The 22081-nt window shown below is 49.1% G+C and overlaps 1 pseudogene; it reads left to right on the forward strand.

Moving 5' to 3' along the window:
• The first annotated feature begins 5599 nt into the window (after positions 1-5599).
• LOC146177505 (uncharacterized) lies at positions 5600-21553 on the forward strand (annotated as a pseudogene).
• Positions 21554-22081: the final 528 nt, after the last annotated feature.

Consider the following 22081-nt stretch of genomic DNA (forward strand, 5'->3'; position numbering starts at 1 on the left):
CAGGGGGAGTTGCGCTCATCTTCCTAAGAGACGCCGGCCTGTCAGTCCTACGCCATGATAGGGACAACGCAGGGCGCTTTGTCTCGATTGACCTTAACAATAGCATGCGCATCATTAATGTATATGCCCCATGCCGTTTTGGACAGCGAGAATTTTTTGAGGGGCTAGAAGAGAGATTTATTGGCCCAGCCAAAATAGTGTTATTGGGCGATTTTAACTGTGTGCTCTTCAAAGAAGATAGCCGCTCTCTTCGGGGTACACCGCGGCGGCTTAGACGAGACCACAATTGTGCACAGGCCTTGCGTGATCTGGTGGAGGAGTTAGACTTAGCCGATGCTTGGCGCGCACTCCAACCTAGTCGCGCTGGCATGACCTGGTCTGGCCGTGGTCTCAAAAGCCGTATTGACCGCGTCTATGTCTCTGCTAGCGTAGCTGACTCCCTGCACTCTGTGTGGGTATTCCCCAATGCCCTAAGTGATCACAAGCTGCTTATCACGCGCTTGTGTGCGGCTGATATTTCTCCACGTGAAAAGGGTTGCTGGAAATTAAACACGCGACTTCTGGATGACGAGCGTGTCCAGCAGGAAGTCGTCAAAGTTATAAAGCGTTACGTCTCCCCTAACATGGATGCAGAAAGCTGGGATAATATGAAAACCTCCATCAAGATTTGCCTCCAAGAGTGGGGGAAGAAGATGGCGCGGGAAGAGAAAGATGAAATCGGAATAGTCTCGGATGACATCATCGCGCTATCAGCCCCATTTTCTCAGGGACCAAGCATCCCCGCGGCGTTGGCCACCCTGCGCAAAGAGTTCCATCGTCTTCTAAATCGGCGCTGGGACAGACTTCGCGCAACAGCACGCGCTGAACGATGGGAAACCGAGGCATGGTGTTCGCGTCATCTGCTACGCCGTCGCCTTGCCAGAAAGAACAAAACCCTCTCTGCAGTCGAAGATCCACTCACCGGCCATATTGTTACGAACCCTGAGCAGGTATTGAGTTTAGCACGCGATTTCTACATCGAACTTTATGCTGCTGAGCCCTGCACCCCCGCATCGTTCCAGCTGGAGGCAGCAACTGACGCACCTAACCTAGACGACACATGGCTGTCGTCTGAAGAACTACACACAGCCCTAAAACAGATGAAGGCAAACAGAAGCCCGGGTATGGATGGACTCCCGCCAGTTTTTTACATAAAGTTTTGGCCGTCGCTAAAGACCGCTTTCACCAACTTAGCAAACGTCGCCCTAGAGCGAGGGGAATTAACTCCAAGTATGAACGAAGGCCTCATCACACTCCTGTGCAAGGACACTTCCAGGAGTAGCGACCTTAAAGCTTGGAGGCCAATAACCCTTCTAAATACGGACTACAAGGCAATTGCCAAATGTCTCTCCTTACGCCTGACGCCTGCTCTATCGTCAATAGTAGGCCCTCAAAAGGCTTGCTGTGTCCCAGGCCGTTCGGTAGAACTCCATGGCATGGCTCTGAGAGACCTTTTGACATGGATGGAATCGCGCAGCCTCAATGGCTTTCTTTGCTCCCTGGACCAAGAGAAGGCATTCGACCGCCTGAGGCACGAGTACCTGTTTAGGACACTTGAGCTCGCGCGCATTCCCGTACAATACATAAATATGTGCAAGGCGCTTTATGCCGCACCACAAGCAGCGGTCATTTTACAGGGGCGCATCTCAATGCCATTCCCCGTGGAAAGGGGTGTCCGTCAAGGTTGCCCCCTCTCCCCGTTGCTCTATGTCATAGCGATTGAACCCCTCCTGCAAAAGATTGTTAGAGATGGCGGCATCCGCAAAACACCATTGCCAGCGGGCCCTCCCTGCACTCCAGTGCTCGCCTACGCGGATGACGTTTCTGTGGTGGTGCCAGACACAACATCACTGAAGCGACTACTTGAGTTAACTACGGAGTACTGCCAAGCGATTGGGGCTCGCCTCAATCACAAGAAATTCACTGTTATGGCCTTGAACGCGACCCCCTCCCCTACCACTATGCAATCGATCTCTGTTACTCGCGAGACACGAATCCTCGGATATTTCTTCGATTCGGCTGGGCCAGCACCTAGAAATTGGAATGGGGCTGAAGAGCAACTAAGCATCAAAACCCACAACCTTGGTGCTTTAAAATGTCCCCTGACTGCGCAGGCCACCATCATCAAGACAATGCTGGTTTCTACACTCAGCTTTGTGGCCAGCATTCTTGACATCCCCGCAGACAAGAAAAAACAGCTCCAGAAACATATATACCGCTTTTTGCAGCAGGGAGCCCCCGATAAGGTAAAGCGAGCCATTGTCTGCCTGCCCAAATTCAAAGGCGGCCTGGGGCTGCCCGATCTGGATATTCTCGCAAGGGCTCTGCACATCAAATGGACATTCAGAGCCGTCGAATGCGACATGCCGCTAACTAAAACGATGGCTTCGTACTATCTGTCGACACGGCTGCGAACATTCACTGAGAAGGCCCTACACCACAACACCCCGCATGCACGGTCACCCCTATCATTTTACCGAACCGCAGCCACTGACTTAGAGTACCTGAAAGAAAACTCGTCTGACGTTGACCCACGAACCATGCACCTGAAAGATATTATCAATATGATCACCCCTCCGCTCCCTGCCCGCCTATCAAGCTACATGCTATGTGCAGAAAGACCCAGTTGGCAGTACATAACCGCCCACTTCCTCGATGCACGCCGAGCCTCCCTGATGTGGAGGTTCGCAAGAGGCATCTTGCCAATCAGAAGGCGTGCATTCGTTCCTGCTACGTCAGGAATGATTGACCTGTGTCCCTTCTGCTTGGCCCGAGAGACAGCAGAGCACATCTTTCTTGACTGCCTAATTCCCGCAGCACTACTAGAGCGTCTGAAAGATATGTTCGGCCTCCCCGGGATCCCATACCCCACCGTGCGCTACTTCAACCCGCTTCCAAAGGAAGGGCGCAAACAGTTTGTCTTGAAACTGGCAGAGGTCAACTATCAGGTGTGATTGGCCCGCTGCAAAGCGGCCTACTCGAACAAGACTTCGAGCCTCCACGAAGTGAAGGCCAAAATCAGAAAAGAACTATGGTTCCATCTAGAGAGAGAGAGACGCCACTTAGGGAGAAAGAAGTTTTTTGAAGAATGGGGACACCCCATGGTGATCTTCAAAGAAGAAAACGGAAAACTCGAAGTGAGATATTAGAAGACTTGCTCGCGTCAGGCTTCGACCCACCGGAGTGGTGCGGACGTGGTGTATATGCACTGCGACCCCGCCCCGTTGGGAACAGGCCGGATTGCATGAGCCCCTTGGCTGGGAAAAGTCCGCTCCCCGAAACAAGAAAACCCCCAAACCTTATTGTGCGGGAGGCCTTGCCTGGGGTAGCCGTAGGATGATGATGGGCGCAGGTTGAGGTCTGTACCCTCACAGGAGGATCGCACCTAGTGCATCCTTCCTTCCATCTGACAAGGCAAGTCTGCTCTAGATACAGACCTGTCGGATGTTAACATAGGAGACCAACTAGCCATATGCATCGGCGAACTAGTTGCCTTTGGCAGGCTTTCAGCTGATAAGCAACGAGAGACCGCTGTCCAAAAATGGCTAGCGTGGCCAGCTTGTCCGCTGCCAAATTGAGCGCGAGATTTTGACTGGTTTAGGCGCTGGGGCGTCCTCCCCACGTGACAGCGCCTTGCCAGATGGGATATTGTGCCCAATGTGCAGTGTGCCAACTGCGGGGCTCCCGAGAGCCTCTCGCGTGTCTTTCTCAAATGTGTAGTTGCGAAAACTATGTGGTGGCTCGAATATAGGATGTTTAACGTCCGCATGAACCCCGGCGTCAGGCCCCGGCGCATTCGTTTCGAACATCTTGTGTTCAGTGTGGTTTGTTTTGTGTCGCGGCATTGCAGATGCCTCGCTTAGGCGCGCCGCACTCCCGCCCGTGCAATGTACCCAGCCTTGCAGAGCCTGCGTCTCGTCATCTGGGAGTATCTGTCTGGAGATTTAGAAATGGATGCTGAGGCGTGGTTTCTGTGGCGCTGGCACCCGAGCGTCTATGTTGTACAGGGGAGCAGACTTGAGATGCCACTCGTGATTTATTAGAACCCCCTTCTATTGTTTTCCCTATCACAGGAATCATATTTTTTTTACTTATATTGTATAAGTCCCTATAGTGTTTTGTTAAGTGCTATTGGTCTGTGGGTAGTGTGTGTATTTTGTAGGTATGTAGGTATATACACACTGAATTATTTTTCTGCGTGAAAGCTATTATTCTTTGAAGCTAAAGTGCTACAGGCGTTATTTCTGCACATTACCTTGCGTCGTTGTACATCAACTCTGCATTGTGGCTCCGTGCTGAGGTGTGGAGCGGAGAGTACTTTTAGCTTGTGTAGTGATCGGGCCGCCGGCTTGCGTCGGTGGCCGGTGGTGCCTAGTGAACAGTGCGGAACAGTGTTGTAAGGAATCCTTAGTCTGGCGGCTGACTCTAAATGGCAAGCCACGCCTCGTCCGTCAAGGGACTTGTCCAGAGGTCGTGATAGACGCGACGACCGATGTTATTGGAAATAAAGAAATCTAGTGTGTACAGCATTTTGGAGGTAGCAACGTCCAGGTGACCGTCGGGACTGAAGACACCATGGCTGACATCGGGGAAGCATCCATCCTGACCACCGGAACGCGTATCCATCGTTCTCTGAGCCCACAAGTGACCCAGGTGAGTGCTCACCCACCTGTGTACCAGGCGAATGCCTTGCCAAAGCTCTTGCTCCTTACGGCAAGGTTTGGCGCATCAGCCGAGACCTCATGAAATCGCATCCCGCAGACATCACTGCGATGCGACATGTGAAGATCGAGATAAAGACGTAGTCAATTGAAGTCACTTGGTACCGAGGTATTTCTTGAATCCTAGGGCGTATGTCCCACCCTATTTTGTGTGTAGGGTCTGCACTGCTGATGTTCTGTCACTTCCTCAGGTATCGACGTACATCACTGACCACCGTACGCTGCTGTCCCTCGCTTATCCCGTTTCGCTAGTGTTTTCTAGCAGGCAGTGGTATTTAAAAGTTTGTGTTTTAAAGTGAGATCATATAATTGCTCTTACTGCCAAAATTCTGTCTCTTATAGCTGTCAGTCATTCTTACAGCCACACCGAGTATATGAAAAATGTATCTTAGTTCTACCAGCGTAGTTGCCATGGAGACCGCTGCTGCTATTTAGAGGCAGAAGTTATGGATAAAGATAGTGGTAGTTAGTGATAGTGACACTGATCATGATAATGACATAGATGATTGGTTTGTTTCGCCATCACCTGATGACATAAGTCATGGCGTCAGCATGACGTCACATTGCCTAATGCCTAATGACGTGAACTGATGTCACGATGACATCTAATCCGATTATGACGTCTCCACCTTTCATGACGTCACCAGGCGAGCGAGCGCTGCTCACTTAGCGCTTCCTCGAACGCCGCACCACACAGTTTACACAGTATAGGAGACGCAGTACTGAAGGCATCAGTGGTTTTAATAATAATATTTATTATTTCTTATTGACCCCGCCTGGGTGTCAAAGTGGTAAGATACCAGACTATGAGTGAGTGAGAAGACTTTATTTACACCGACATGGACCTCGGGGCAGGGGCGCAGCCAGGGGGAGTGTCTCCTTGCCAAATCTCCTACGCCGTGGTCGCAGAGAAGGTGTTCAAGTAAGCCTCCTCCGCCAGACGTATAGCGATCTTTTGTTCATCCGCATTTGGGCTGCGGATGTAGGACTCCCAGGTAATTTGATCAAGGGGATCCGTTTCTTTAGCTCCCGGAGAAACGGGGCATTGCCAGATAGATCATTTTGACTCAGAGGTATGTTGCAGAGTACTGTGCCGAAGTGCCAGGGTTCGAATTTAACCGCGTCGGCTGCGTTTCGCTGGTGGCGAAACGAAGAGGCATCCGCGTGCTGTGCGATGTCAGCGCTGTTGTTGTTGTGGCTGTAGGAAGAAGGAAAAGAAATTGTACGAGCCTGCTACTGGCTCTGTAGCTGAGCCACCTCCGCTGCCTGATTGCTTTATAAGAAGGGGAAGGCGCTGTAACTGTCCCACTTGCTTTCTGTGGCCACCTCAACCGCGCCGTAAGGGAAGGGAGGAAGGTGGGAGTGAAAGTGGAAAGAGAGAAAGAGGAGCCGTGGTTACCCGCATAGCGGTTAACCTACCGCTTCAAGAGGTGCTGGAACAAGACAGCCTTCGTGTTAACACAGTTAACACTTTCACGATAAGCACACCGCATAAGCTCAGGGCTTCGGTTTACAGTAACCTGCGACGGCTCAAGTTGGGCGAGAAAGAGTACGAAGTGACATCGTACGTGTCAGCGCCGGACGACTCTACGAGAGGCGTCATTTATTATGCGTATGACGGCGGAACTCCCGATGAGGTGCGACAAGGATTCCTGAAGCGCAACCAAGGGATTCCGGTGGTGGATGCTCGTCGCCTTGGCCAGTCAATGTCCATACTGGTGACGTTTGCCGGAAAGAAAGCTCCAGACACCATCTACTATTGGGAGAGTGCTTTCCGCGTACACCCGTGCAGAGAGCAGGTGGAAACCTGTTTCAACTGCAGAAGAGTCGGCCATCGGGCGGATGTCTGCTACAAGCCCAGGACTCAAATTTGCCGCAGGTGCGGTGAAGAACATCTTCCGCCAGCCGAAGGGGAAGCTCACACCGGCACGCCGAAGTGCATTGTGTGCAAAGGGGCCCACTACACCGGGAGCAAGAACTGCAAACATCGCTTTGTAGAACGCCGCCCCAAACACAAGCAACAACACAAGAACCTGAGCGATGAAGTCGACCAGCAGTCCGATCACACGCCGCACTCAAGAGACAAAGCCGGTAGCCATTCGTCAAGCCACCATCGAGGAAGCAAGACGCGCCACAGGTCGTCCTCCTTCCCACCACTGTCATCTAGCCAGGACGCCAGTTCAAGGCAGGGAAGCACGGACCGACGGCAGCGTTCGAGCAGGAGCAGGAGCAGAAGCAGCTCAAAGCAGGTGAGCTGGCCGGATACGGCTTCCCAGAATTACACTGCTCGGGAGAAGGAGCTCTTAGCTAAAATACAGTCCAGAGACGCAACCATTGCGCAAATGCAACGGGAAATAACAGAAATGAAAAGTCTATTTCAATCTTTGCAACCACCCGTAAAACCTACGCCAGTACCCCGTGCGCCTTCATCCACCACGCTAAGCGCCATACCCTCCACAGAAGCGGTGGCCTTGTGGTAGAGCATCCGCCTCGCAATCGGGAGGTACCGGGTTCGATCCCTGGTGCCGCCGGGTACCCACCGGTTTTTAAATGGGTACAAGCTTTCCCAAATGGGTACAAGCTGTCCGGCGGCGGGTTTCGAACGAACCACCTCCCGCAGCCGAGACGGACGCCCTAACCACTAGGCCACGACTGCGGACAATAAGTCCATTATGTGACCCTTTTTCCAAGCATTTCACCCCAGAAGAGCCGAGCACCAGGCCGGAGGAAAGCTTGTACCCATTGAAAAACCGGTGGGTAACCGGCGGCACCAAGGATCGAACCCGGTACCTCCCGAATGCGAGGCGGATGCTCTACCACAAGGGCGTCCGTCTCGGCTGCGGGAGGTGGTTCGTTCGAAACCCGCCGCCGCACACCCACCGGTAAAAATGGGTACAAGCGTCCCCCGGCCTGGCGCCCGGCTCTCACAGGGGTGTGCGCTTGGAAGAGGCTCCGCAAACCCCGCTGCGCTCCCTCTGGGGCAAAATAGTTTCGAACATTCAGCCTGCAAAGGTGGTTCGAGTTACCGTGTTTCACGGGGTTCAAAACTGAAAACGAGTCGTGTCCTGCACACGCGAAAACTCAGAAAATGCCTTGTTTCAAGTGCGAAACGCTTTAAGCCAGCGTGTCGAAAGACGTAAAGGTTCACTGTCACTGATGAAGTTCACTTCTCAGAGATCACTGCAGTCCCACGGCAAGTCCGGATTTCCGGCCTGTCTGACTTTGCGAGACGGACAGCCGCATTAACCTGAAAAGACCGGCTCCTTCCAACGAGGGTTCCGGATCGAAACGCGCTGCAGAAGCGTCTAAAGATGACAACCCGCAACCCACTACCAAATCTAAGTCAGCAGACAAGCTAAGAGCAGAATTGAGCGCACTCGAGAATAAATTTAGCGGTCTCGAGGAAAAAGTTAACGTTCTCACGCGCGAAGTAACTGAGCTGGGTTCAAACATCGCTGGTTTTTTTCAGCAAGTAGCGCAGCGTCTCGCGGCCCTGGAGGCAAGCCGTAATGTAATGCCGGCATCCGCGACCGTGCCCGTAATTATTCCTCCCATGTCTCAAAATGGCCCCTCGCCAGCAAATTGAGGTATGGCAGTGGAACTGCAGGGGATTCCGCAACAAACGGAGTAACCTGTTGTTTCACATCCAAAGCTTACCTAAACAACCGGACGTAATAGCCCTTCAAGAAGCTAGCGGTCCGGCGAAATTACCGGGCTATAAAGCGTTTACTCCCCCCTCGAACGCAGGGACGACGGCGACCATCCCATTCACAGCGACATTTGTTCAACGCAACATTACTGCTATACAACACACGATAGACAGTTCTAGCGAACAGTACACGCTACTTGAAATTGTGCCCAGAAAAAAGGGTGAGGCAAATCTTTTTATGCTCAACCTATACAGTCCACCGAAAAACAGAGGGTCAGGAATTCCCGACCTACTGTGTAAAGTAACTCGACTCGCCGCAGGAACGCAGCTCCTTGTGGTGGGCGATTTTAATGCCCACCATTCGGCTTGGGGTTATCGGAAGAACAACCCCAAGGGTACAAAGCTGTGGCAGTCTATCCAGAACCTGGGCCTCACAATTCTTAACGATCCCCAAGAAATCACGCGGGTCGGCAACAGCATTAGCGCAGATACCTCGCCCGATCTCACACTAACCAAAAACATTAGCGACGCCTGCTGGTCCAACACCAGAAACACACTAGGGAGCGATCATTACATAATAGCTACAACATTTGACACAACATTTCACAAACTGCACCACATGCGCACACGCATCACCGATTGGGATAGGTTCAGACGCTTACGAGAGCAAACTGCCCCCAGTCAGATAAACAACCTAACGGAGTGGATTGCTGCACTTAAAGAGGACGTCAAGACCACCACGGTCGAGACGCCGACTGAGGAGCCGCACCAGACGACTGACTCCAAACTCCTCCACATGTGGGAAGCGCATGCCAGCCTACTAAAACGTTCGAAGAGACAGAGACACAATAGAAATCTACGCAAGCGTATAGCGCAACTCGAGCGCCATATCGAAACGTACACTATAGAGCTGCAGGAAAAACAATGGGGCCAAATCTGTGATAATATGAACGGGCAGCTTGGAAACAAAAAGACATGGTTCTTCCTCCGACACTTGTTCGACCCCACACAGACAAAATGCACACAGCGAGACCGACTCACGAAATTAATTCACCAATACCAGGGTACGGACGCTGAGCTACTTGCCGAACTACGAACACGCTACCTGAGCACATCCCACACAGACCCTCTACCCGCGTATGAGGGTCTCCCCAACGACACCCTGGACGCCGACATAGCAGATGCCGAGGTCTGGTTTGCTCTCAGCCAGCTCCGTACCACCACCGCGGCGGGACCTGACGGGGTGTCAAACAAAACGCTCCGAAACCTAGACCACACTTCTGTCGCGGCCCTGACGGAACTAATGAACACCTACTGGAGGGAAGGCGAGATCCCTCAGGAATGGAGGCACGCGCGGGTCACCTTCATCCCAAAACCAGGCAAGAAACTCTCGATCGAAAATTTGCGCCCCATCTCCCTCACGTCTTGCATCGGAAAGCTAATGGAACATGTCATCCTTAACCGACTGCAAAATTACGCGGAAGACCACGAGTTACTCCCTCTAACAATGATTGGCTTTAGGGCAACCTTGTCCACGCAGGACGTGATGCTACAGCTTAAGAAGGATGTGCTGGACCCTCCATGTGGAACTGGGACGAAGGCGGTACTCGGGCTAGACCTGAGCAGAGCCTTCGACAACGTCTCGCATGAGACAATCCTCACGAATCTCTCTCAATTGGACCCTGGTGAACGGATATTTAATTATGTGCGATCATTCCTGTCAGAGCGGACAGCAGAGCTCACTCTAGGTAGCCTTAAATCAGATCCCATTCCTCTGGGAAGCCGGGGCACGCCACAAGACTCAGTGCTCTCGTCTTTCCTATTTAATCTTGCACTCATTACACTTCCCCCCAAGCTCGCTGCCCTGCCGGGGCTGCAGCACACCTTCTACGCGGACGACATCACCCTGTGGGTAACCACGGGGAATGACGGCCAAATAGAGGATACGCTGCAGCAGGCAGTCGACATAATCGAAACCTACGCGTCGGGAGCGGGCCTTGAATGCTCGCACGCAAAATCAGAACTGCTAGTTTTCAGGGCCAAGCCGCGAGGAAGAAATGCAAACCAGGCCCCCCCGATCGCCCTGAACGTATGTTTGAGAGGGCAACCGGTCAGGGAGGTTCAAACCATGCGCATACTGGGCATGTACATACAATGCAATCGCAAAAACACCGAAACAATCAACAGACTCACTGCCACGGTGAATCAGACTGTACGACTTATTAGACGAATCGCCAACAAAAGAAAAGGAATGAAAGAAAAAGATCTGTGTCGATTAACCAGGCTTTCGTACTGAGCAAAATTGTCTACTCTCTCCCGTACCTGAAACTGCAATTCGCGGAAAGAATGAAGGTCGAGAGCCTAATCCGACACGCCTACAAGGCTGCCCTTGGGCTCCCGCACAGCACGTCTACGGAAAGGTTAGTGGCCCTTGGGGTTCACAACACACTTTCGGAGCTGTGCGAGGCACACCTTGTCTCCCAGCTCGGACGACTCACTCGTACGAACGCGGGAATGTCCATCCTGTACAGACTACACATGTGCGAACAACTTCCAGAGAAGGACGCGAAAACACACTTACCTACACACATTAGGACAGCTCTATTCATTAAACCCTTGCCCAAGAATATGCACCCCGCCCACCACGAAGGCCGACGCATGGCGAAGGCTCGCGCCCTACATGCCAAGTACGGCCGACACGTCAATGCAGCATACGTGGACGCGGCGGAATATCGGCACACCCAGATACAAGCGTTCGCACTGGCCGCTGTGAATGGGAACGGTTCTCCGTTGGCGGCCGCATCAATCGCATCCACCTCCTCCGAGACGGCGGAGGAAGCGGCCATAGCCTTAGCTATTGCAAACACGTCCGCCGATATTATATTCAGTGATTCTAAAACAGCCAGTCGCAATTTCGCGAGGGGTCGCATCACGTCTACCTCCCTCCGCATCCTCCAAAGCACCCCTACTCCGGTTAGGGAAATTGAACTAATCTGGGTCCCGGCCCACTCGTCTAATCCGGGGAACGAGGCGGCTCACGCGCAAGCCCGAGGTTTCGTCGACCGGGCAGTGAGTGCGCCCTCCGACCCGAATTTCACGAAGGACGGGTTAATTTCTTTTCATGACATTACCCATCACTTCAGGCTGGAAAGGCGCACATATCCGCCCCCCCCCCCACAAATCTTTAACAAAGGCACAGGAAGTTACCTGGCGCCGACTACAAACACGCTCTCTCCTAAATCCGGTGGTGCTTGCCCTGATGTACCCAGGCCAGTACAATCCAACCTGCAGTAAATGCGGCGAAAGAGCGACATACGATCATATTCTCTGGAACTGCGCAAATGATCCACATGCGGTGGAATTAATACAGCTCCCTTCTCCCGAGCAGTGGGAAGCCGTGCTGGTCAGCTCGGACCCGCAGATTTAACTACGGGCCATCGAGCGGGCTAATAAGGTCGCCGCCATCCATGGACTAGCGGCCATCTAGTACGTCTCTCCATCGACCTGCTTGAGCGACGAAATAAATGTTTTCCAATCCAATCCAATCGACCACCTGGGGGTCTTTAACGTGCGCTGACAGGCCTACTCCCCTTATGGGGCTGGGGCAGGTAGGTCACCGCCGCTTGCGGCGTGGGCTAGCCTGCCACTGAATTTTTATCTGTTGTAGGCTGTCATTGCACCCTCCACCGCTTCCGTGGTGGACGACGGCTGTTGTTGCGGCGCGCGTCTTTCTTTCCCTCTTCCTTTTCTTTCTTTTCTATTTCCTCTTATGCCTGCACGAGGCAGCTGGGCTCAGCTGCAGAGCCAGTAGCAGGCCCATGCATTCTTCCTACAGCCACAACAACAACAACGCTGACATCGCACAACACACGGACGCCTTTTCGGCTAAACCACATCCACTGCCTCGTGCGGACAGAAGAGAGAAATTAGACAAGAAAGAAAACGAGGCATAGAAAGACGCGCGCCGCAACAGCCGTTGTCCACCACCTAAGTGGTGACGGGTGCAATGACGGCCTACAACGGTAAAAAAATCGGTGCCTGGCTAGCCCCCGCCTCAAACGCAGCCCCGTACGGCCAGGAACAGCCACTCTTCACCCCCTCCAATGTCAGCGCACGTTACAGAGCGCACGTTAAATATCCCCAGGTGGTCGAAATTACTCCGAAGCCCTCCACTATGGCTCCTCTTTCTTACTTTCTACTTTACCTCCCTCCTCCCTCTCTTTCCTTACGGTGCGGTTCAGGTGTCCACAGAAGCAAGTGTGACAGATACTAGGCTTTTTTCCTTTCCTGTGAACCAATTTTTATTATTATTACTATTATTATTAGAGGAAAGACAAGGCGCAATGTTCAATTCTCCGCAGACATATTTAACTGAGCTGCAAAAAAAAACGAGGAACGGGGAAGTGAAAAAAAAAAAGAAAGAGGTACCACAATCGAGGGCTTCGCCCCACCGCGCAATAGAGACTTTCGACTTATCGTAGTTTAGGGGTCCAAAATGCCCCCTACAGCTTTAATGCGTCAGCTTTGTACGCCTGTGCATGCAGGTTTCGCTTGGTCGGATATGCAAAACAAGAACAATTATGCCGGATTGATTGACTGAAAAACTTCATTTTCCACCAGAAGAAGGCAATCACCTCGGCGCCCAAACGTAAGCCTGAAATACTGGGGCCACCGCGTTAATTCTGGCTGGCAGGCCTTGGCTCATGGAAGCCTTCTGCGCCAGATGGACGGTGTTCCGCTGTAACTCAGGGGCCGAGCTTCGCAGCAGGGTCTCCCAATTTTTCCTATCCCAGAAGACTGCGGGCATTCCCATATTATGTGGCCGAGGGTTCCTTTCACCCCACAATCAACTACATCTGTCAAGGCAGGATCTCGTCGGAGGCGACAAAGATCCTCAACCAACACCCCCTGAACAGGAAATTCAAATAACTTGGACACCTGCGCACTCTGCCACCCCTGGAAACGAGGCGGCCCACGAGCTATCTCGAGCACTCTGCTTCCGGGCAGCCATGGGACCCCCCGACAACTGGGGTACGAGGAGCGAGGAGGACACCCCCCTCCCCTTAAAACCCCAAATTGAATAGCAAAGCAACTGCTGCATGTAGGAGCTTGCAAAGTTATACATTCATGAATCCGGTCTTGGCGTACCATGTGTACCCGGAGACGAGAGACCATGGTATGTATTATACCGGAAAAAGAATAGAACCTTCGAATAGAGCGCCAAGTAAAGGTATGCAAATGACAGAGTAGTTGCAGAGGGTTAATGAGGTATATAATAAGAGACAATCAGGTCTGTAATTGGGAGCAGAGATGGTCGCTAGCTAACTTCTCGTTTCGGTGATCAGCTTCTGGTCAATCCCTTCACGTGTCTCAGAGGACGTGAAGACTGGAAAGTTATTTCGAGGTAGTGTAACGTCACAGAGTGTGACGTAATAGCGAAAACAGTCGAGGCACTGAAAACACTTTGGAGAACACTGCAATAAGGAAACGTTAAAAGTTCTGACAACATTACAAAAGCAGCTGTGCAGAAATGCGTAGCCCTGAGCCTCGCTGTTTTGGCAACACTCAAAAAGTGTCAAAGTGGCATGTGATAACAAACTTTGGTACGTCGTTGTAAAATCTGCAGCAAAACAGCAATGTTCTGGTTTGCATATTTCTACGAGATTCTTCGGTGACTTTGGAATGATTTTGTTTGTAGCGAGAGCAACATTGGCCAGCCTCTCCATTTTGCAGTGCCAGTACAGTGAACTAGAATATTTTTCAGTGAAGCGAGCGGAGGGGGCAGCGCCTTGCTACGCGCGTCATCGAGTGTGTGTCCTGAAGCGGCGGCGCAGTTGTCGACCACTCTTGAAGGCGGCCGGCGGCGACGGGTTAGAGCACGCCCAACGGCGCTGCAGTTGTGCGCTGGCTTTTCGTTCAGTGTGGTTACATTGCACGAGTGTTTTGATGTGAGTGCATTAACAATGAGTGCGAAGCAACTGCTCAACCACTGCTATGCCCCAGGGTGCAGCACAGGATATGCAAGAACAAAAAACGCGCGAAAGTTGTCGCTATTCAAGGTGCCTGCTGATCCTGAGCTCAGATCCACGAGGCAGAGGAACCTACATCGAGGCGGCAAGCCGCTAACCGCAGAGCAATATTTTGAGCCATGCTTCATCGTTAGGGATTATGTGCACCGCATAAATGGCGAGGAAGTGCGAATTCCACGCGGGACACCTATGCTTACCGCAGATGCAGTCCCCACAATTTTACCCAATCTGCCAGCTTACTTGAGCAAGCTCCCCACTCCCAAGAGGAATGAGAGAAAAAAGAGTGGTGAGGACGATGTCACACCGCGAAAAAAGGCACGAAGGCAGGTTACAGAGGTGATCGAAGATAAACCTGTCGAACCTGTGGCCAGCAACGAAGTATGCGCGGCCGCAACTGTCCCCGCGGTGAGGAGAATGGAAATCCCAGGGAAGCGATGGACGCAGCATGAACTTCAAGACGCAGATGGAGTATGTTTTACATTATGTGCTCTCGACTCGCTGTCAGGTGAGGTGACCGTGGAAAAGGCCGTGTTCTTTATTGCAGACAGTGCTGGTGCCTTGCATACAAAGACATTACTGGTGGGCAAGCAGGTAGCGGGAGCACCAGTGGCAACAATGCAAGATGCTGTACCACATTGCAAGAAGCGCATGATTTTCATATCTGCAAAGGTGCAGCGTCAAGGGATGAAAACTCCCTGATGACCAGCCTAACAGCAAGCTTGCAAAATCAAATTGAGTACAAATCAAGAACAGCATAACTTAGTACTCGCTGCCAAGGCAAGGCATCCGAAGATGGTGCTTCATGCGTCAGTTGCAAGTACTTAAGGGAAGCGGTTTTTAAGCGGCAGTCACGCCTGAAAAGACGTCAAGGAACGAACAGCCAAAATACTGGTTCGAGATCTCGCTTGTCCCGTTTCCAAGAAGCTCCAAGCGTGTTCCCGAAAAAAACAAAGGGCTTTTATCAAAGCTAGACAAGCTCGCAGTGGATCTTCAGGAAATGAAAACTAAGTGCGCTGCAACAGCTGAGGAAATACGTTCTCGGAAAATAAGCTCCTTATCACCAAAGCAGCAGCTGGCTATAAGGCAGTGCTTCGAAGCATCCAAGAGAAAAAGCCCACGGGGCACGAAGTACGATAAGGAGTGGATGCTTGAATGCATATTGCTTGAAATGAGAAGCCCTAAACTGTACCGGTATAGGAGGCGGCAGAACATCTTGACACTCCGAAGTGAAACAACTCTGCGTAAATACACTGCCCAGTACAGGAGCGGCTACAGATTTAATGAAAAAATGCTGACTGTGTTGAAAAAGAAGGTTGCCCACCTCGATGTGTTCCACCGACAAGGTGGGATAATAATAAATGAAATGAAGCTAGCACAACACTTAACAGTGACAACAGGTGCGAAGATAGAAGGCTTTGTTGACCTTGGCCCATATACGCCCGAAAAAGAAAAACCATTGCCATGCAATCATGGTCTTGTTGTGATGTTTGTGCCACTCGTTGGCAGCTGGACTCAAGTTCTTGGCGTTTTCGGGAGTAATGAGAACGTGAAAGGTGACCTGCTGGCCAAATTTGTAATCGAGTCCACAACTCTTGCAGAAAAGGCTGGCCTCTTAGTGGACTACGTCACATGTGATGCAGCGGCCTGGAACCGGAAAATGCGGCGCATGTTTAATATTCGAGCTTCCTTGAAAGAAGTGGTCTGCAAGAAACCGCATCCTGTTGACAGCAGCCGTTTCTTATATTTGTTTTTCAGATTTCCCACACCTTGTCAAAAATATTCGAAACAGGCTTCTTGTCACAACTTTTGACACCCCCGATGGAACGGTATCAATGCAATTTGTTCGAAAAGCTTTCGAACTAGACAGAAATGCTGTAACAATGAAAACAATGCCTGGCATAACTAGTGTGCACATCAGCCCCAACAACTTCGAAAAAATGCGGGCGAGTTATGCATTCCAGTTGTTCGGGCATTGTCCTTTGCGAGCTTTTTTTCTTTACCTTACTCAGCTAGAGCAGAGCTGCGGTAAACTTGTAGCTACAGAAAAGTTTTTCATAACAATGAAGTCCTTGATTGCTGTGATGACTGGCAGAAGCCCTAAGGCCTGCTTCTGATTGTGCGAAGTTAATAAAGGAAACCCTATGTTTCCTAGACACCTGGGAGCGCCACGCTGATAAAAAAAAAATTATGAGCGAATCTACCGCGGAAGGCCTAAGAGTTACGCTAACAAGTACTTTTGAGCTCCTTCAGTACTTGCACGATCAAGTTGGCTACAGCTACCTGTTGACATCACGACTGAGCCAGGACAAAGTGGAGAACTTCTTTGAAATAGTCAGGCTTTCCTCTGGCTCCAACTCCCACCCAACACCGCAACAGTTTGTTATCATTGTTCGCTGCCTTTCTTATTACAACTTGGCACAGAGCGTTGCAGGTGGAAATGCAGAGAGCGATATATTAAGTTCTCTTCTTGACGCGGCGGACAAAGAGGAAACTGCAAAGCAGCAACTGACTGAGAAAGTGAAGGTTTGCACCAAAAAAGAGGTACCGTCGGCTTCATGTGGCAGTGCAGCTATGCAACATGACTATAACATCCAAAGAAGGGACTCAAGGTTGATCTATTACATCTCTGGGTACGTGGCGAAAAAGTGCGTGCTACCGACCAAATGCCCTGCATGTATCGATTGCCTCTTATTGCCAGCAGAGCAAGGGCACCGCATGCATGCTGCAGAATGTGTTAAGCATATTGACGAAGGAGGCGTACTCTACCCCTCGGTTGAACTGTTCCGTTTCATCACCAGGCTGGAGGACATTTTTAATAATTGCTTTAGTGCGCGCAAAGTTCATTCTGAAAGTGTCATGGACATTCTATACGTGATTCATTGTGCTGCTCCTTTAAATGTGGGATGCAATGCACATGCTCAGAGTATTACTCCTCGCATAGTCAGTTTTTATGTTACTACGCGGCTTCAAGTTTTTATCAAAGGACTCAACAAGTCAAACATGCTGTCGCAGCGAAAGGCAGCGCAGCCCCTCAAGCTAAGCTGATTGAATTAGCTGTATTTGTACACTGTTATTTCTTTTATTACGCAAGCTTGCCATAAGGCAGATTATAAAAACCCGTGTAAATTATTTTCCGTGAGGAACCTGAGGAGGCTCCTGCCCTTATTGTTGTCGGTGAACCATTTGGAGAAGTCCTCTTCTCTTTTTGCGGTTAGTCCCACTTCCTGTAGAATCTTTATCCTTGATGCCATTGTCCCTGCACAAGTCCATAGCAGGCGGCGAACATCCACTTGTACACTGTTCGCTTCGTGCATTGGAGCTTTCAAGTTGACTTGAGTGAAAATTACAAATACCTGCATTAAAATCGCATGAAGCAGTTTTTCGACAGTGATTTGCGTCAATCGCTTCTATGGTGTACACCATATCTGTTGACTGAAGTGCATTCTCGTATCAGCATGGAATCATTAGTTTTACACACCTAATATTCTGTGAATTTGTGTCTTGGTTGATAATGAAAACGATACACACACACACACACACACACACACACACACACACACATATCTATATATATACATATATATATATATATATATATATATATATATATATATATATATATATATATATATATATATATATATATATATATATATATATATATAATATATCTTAACCCAAAAACCCAAATGAACTGAAATCTGTGTTCCTGTAATGTAGCGTCTTGTCATTTTTTGCCACCTTTGTATGTTATGCATATTCTTTACTCATACGCAAGCTGTACCTAATTCACTTTTAATGAATACATACTTTTGTGAATGCCTTCCTAAAAATGAACTGTCAACCAAAACCAAAGTTCATGTCGCTGTATATGGGCTTCTTTTTATTACAACGTGGTTCTTTGCAGTGCATTTGCCGCGTTCAATGCTTCCTTTTTTGTTATTAGTACCCAATCTTCCCCTGACTTCGACACTTGTGTTTACTTTTTTTTTTTAAGGAAATGCTTTCAGTGTACACATCTCTGTTATCAATTTACAAGTGTATAATTTGTTGTGTACAAGCCGTATATTTGTTTTGGAAAGCGAGGGAAATGCTTTCAGTGTAGATACCTTTTATCTAAGTAATATGTGCCGGGTTGTCGGCGTGTACTGTTGCTGCTTTGTAGGGGACGAGGACTTGTCAAGCTGCTATCGCAGCTTTTTGCCTCGCCTCCCCCATCTTTGATGGAAATAAATGGAAATATATATATATATATATATATATATATATATATATATATATATATATATATATATATATATATATATATATATATATATATATATATACACCAAAATGAAATCTTGGTCATGGTCAATAGTAGTGAAAAATGATTCTGAATTTGATTCTAAATCTACGGAGTGCCGTTCTTCGGTCTCGGATCTACTTGTTAACAAAGAACGTAGTCCCCCTAGTTTTGCAAACGTAATAAATATTTCGAATCATGATCTAAGCCCTGAAGAAAATAAAGTGCTGTCCTGTGGCCTTACCTTTTGCCCTGCTACGGGCGGCTACGGCGAGTTCCAGCTGCTGAAAGATTTGGACATTTTCGCCCGCAGCCTGCGCCTTCGAGAATTTTTTCATGATAAGCCCAGTTCGAACACCACGCGCAACACGCTGCCGTCTTACAAACACTGGGTTCCTCCAACACAAAGGAACAACTGTCTAGAGCTGTACATTAATGCTGTACAAAAAGATGTCTTAGAATTGTACAAAAAACAGGTTCCTTTCCACCAAAACCTCTCAGTCCGCGAGGCAAAAGCAATGGAAGAGTTAGCCTGCAGAAAAGAAATAATCATTAAGCCAGCAGACAAAGGTGGTGCTCTGGTCGTAATGAATAAAAGTGATTACTTTGTTGAGGCATACAGGCAGCTGGCAGACGATACCTTTCGCGGCTTGTAGACTGCGACCCCACTGATCAGTTCAGAGATATTCTGAAGAATGCATTACAGGAGCTTCACAAAGATAAGATTACAGAAAGCGTCTTTAGCTGAATTGTTCCACTTAGCCCGGGTATCGACACGGTTACGGAGATTCTGTCTCGTTACGTCGACGCGCTCATTAATAGCATTCCGCCCACATTTTCGTCTTACATAAAAGACACTACTAACTTCTTGTCTGCCATCATTGATCTTACCATTCCTCATGATTCTCTGCTTGTCACGCTCGTCGTCACTTCACTTTACACAAACATCCCGCATGCAGATGGTATACGCGCCGTTGTGACTGCCTACAATGAAGCTTGCATTGAAACGATAATCGACAGTAACACATTGGCCACCCTACTCAAACTTATATTAGAGCTTAATAATTTTGAGTTTGAAGGAAAGCATTATGTCCATGAAATTAGGAGACGCCTGTTTCTGGGAAAGAGAGCAATGGTTAGCCTTGACCGCCTAGTAAAGAGCAGAGACATTAGTCTGCCAACCAAGATCCGTATAACTCGTGCTATGGTCTTTCCAGTTGTGATGTATGGATGCGAGAGTTGGACTGTGAAAAAGGCTGACCGCCGAAGAATTGACGCCTTTGAATTGTGGTGCTGGCGAAGACTTTTGAGAGTTCCTTGGACTGCCAGAAGGTCAAATCAGTCGATATTGTCGATCATAAACTCTGACTGCTCATTGGAGGGTCAAATTTTAAAGTTAAAGCTCAGCTACTTTGGTCATCTGATGAGAAGAGAGGAGTCGCTGGAGAAAGATTTGATGTTGGGAAAGGTTGAGGGTCGCCGGAGAAGGGGTACGCAGCGAACGCGTTGGTTAGATGGCATCCTCTAGGCACTGCAGATGAAGTTATGTGATGTTAGGAAGATAGTGAGAGACCAGAAAGCGTGGCGTGACATGGTCCATAGGGTCACGAAGAGTCGGACACGACTGAACGACTAAACTGAAACTGATTATGTCCAGATCAGTGGTACCTCAATGGGTACAAGAATAGGACCTAATTACGCAATTATATTTATGGCCATGCTGGAAAACAAATTTTTCCAAAGCTGATTCTTAGTACCTTTTTACTACAAACGTTATATTGATGATATATTTCTTATCTGGCCCCATGGCGAAGTCGAGCTCCTGTCACTCATAGCCGATTTCAACAGCTTGCACCCTTCTAAATCATTTTCCCACACGTACTCTAGATATACAATCAATTTTCTTGACGTCACAATTTCGCTTCAGGAAGGCAGCTTAACTACAACAGTGTACCGAAAACCGACTGACCGTCAACAATATCTGCACTTCGATAGTAGCCATGTCAAGCACGTGAAAACCAGTATCCCCTACAGTCAAGCAGTTCGTTTCAAACGAAATTGCTCAAAGCAATCTGATTTCGAACATAACTGTGCCATGCTTCACACCTCGCTCATCAAGCAAAAATACCCCCTGCAGCTCATAGATGACGCCATTAAGCGCGCTGATACACAAGACCGTAGAATTCTGCTTGCCAAAGACAAACCGAAAACTCCCCTCTTGCATACTAACCTTGTCCTGACTCATTCTGCTTCTGCTCCGTACGTTTCGGCAATCCTTAAAAAGCATCACAACATTGTCATGCAAAATGATCGTCTTAGGAACATATTCGTAGAGCCGCCCAGGGCGGTTTACAGAAGATCGAGAAACCTACGAGATATACTAACATCATCGAAAACAGATTCTCCGGAACCCATAGGCTGCCATCCTTGTAATAAGAACAGGTGTAAAGTGTGTCCCCACATAACCACATCACAGATCGTCCATAGCACTGGGTCAAAGTTTCATTTTAACATTCATGGCGACTTCACCTGCGATACTTCAAACATTATTTACCTACTGCAATGCACCGTATGTAACCAACTATATGTAGGACAAACTGAAACCCCGTTTAGATTGCGCTTTAATAATCACAGAGCCCATGTTCAATCACTTCCACACCTGCCTCTATCAAAGCATGTTCAACTACCCGGTCATTCATTTGACCAGATTTCAGCCACTATTCTCGAATCCGGTTTTAAAAGCAATCATGAGCGCGAAATTAGAGAGTCGTTTCTTATCTACAAATTCAAAGCAGTGTCGTCAGGTTTAAATGAAAGCACAGGAAATTAAGTTCGGTCCCTGCACCTTGAACGCCGAAATATGTTCCCATGTCAATGTTGTGTTAGTGCCGCATCTCGTTCATTGTCTTCGCATATCTACAGCGCTTGCTTGTCTTTCTTTTTCTTTCTGTGCTTGGGTGGAGCATATCGTTCTCTTTTAGGATGTAATGATGATATTGCGTGCTAATCTTTATGCTGTTCATTGAGCCGCGTTTTCTTCTCGCTTCTTTAATTTTGCTGTCTAGCAATTGTACATGGTTATCTTTGAACTGATGCTATGCCTACTGAATATCTCGCACATGTATGTTTCTATGTATGTATGTTTATCTGCTGCAGCCGCATTTAAAATAGACAATACTCCAAAACTCTATCACCTCCTACAGTGACCCACATATCGCCCTGTTGTCACGTGCCCGATGCGTCTATACTTTTCCGTGCGGTTTGTACAAATCTTTTGTAATATCTTTGTACAAATACTGTAACTTCCATTACAGTGCCGACATTCTGACGAAGGCTGTTCCACAGCCGAATAGCCAAT

The sequence above is a fragment of the Amblyomma maculatum genome, chromosome 10 (assembly GCF_055883805.1).
Source record: "Amblyomma maculatum isolate TAMU_Amacu chromosome 10, ASM5588380v1, whole genome shotgun sequence".
Classification (NCBI taxonomy): domain Eukaryota; kingdom Metazoa; phylum Arthropoda; class Arachnida; order Ixodida; family Ixodidae; genus Amblyomma; species Amblyomma maculatum.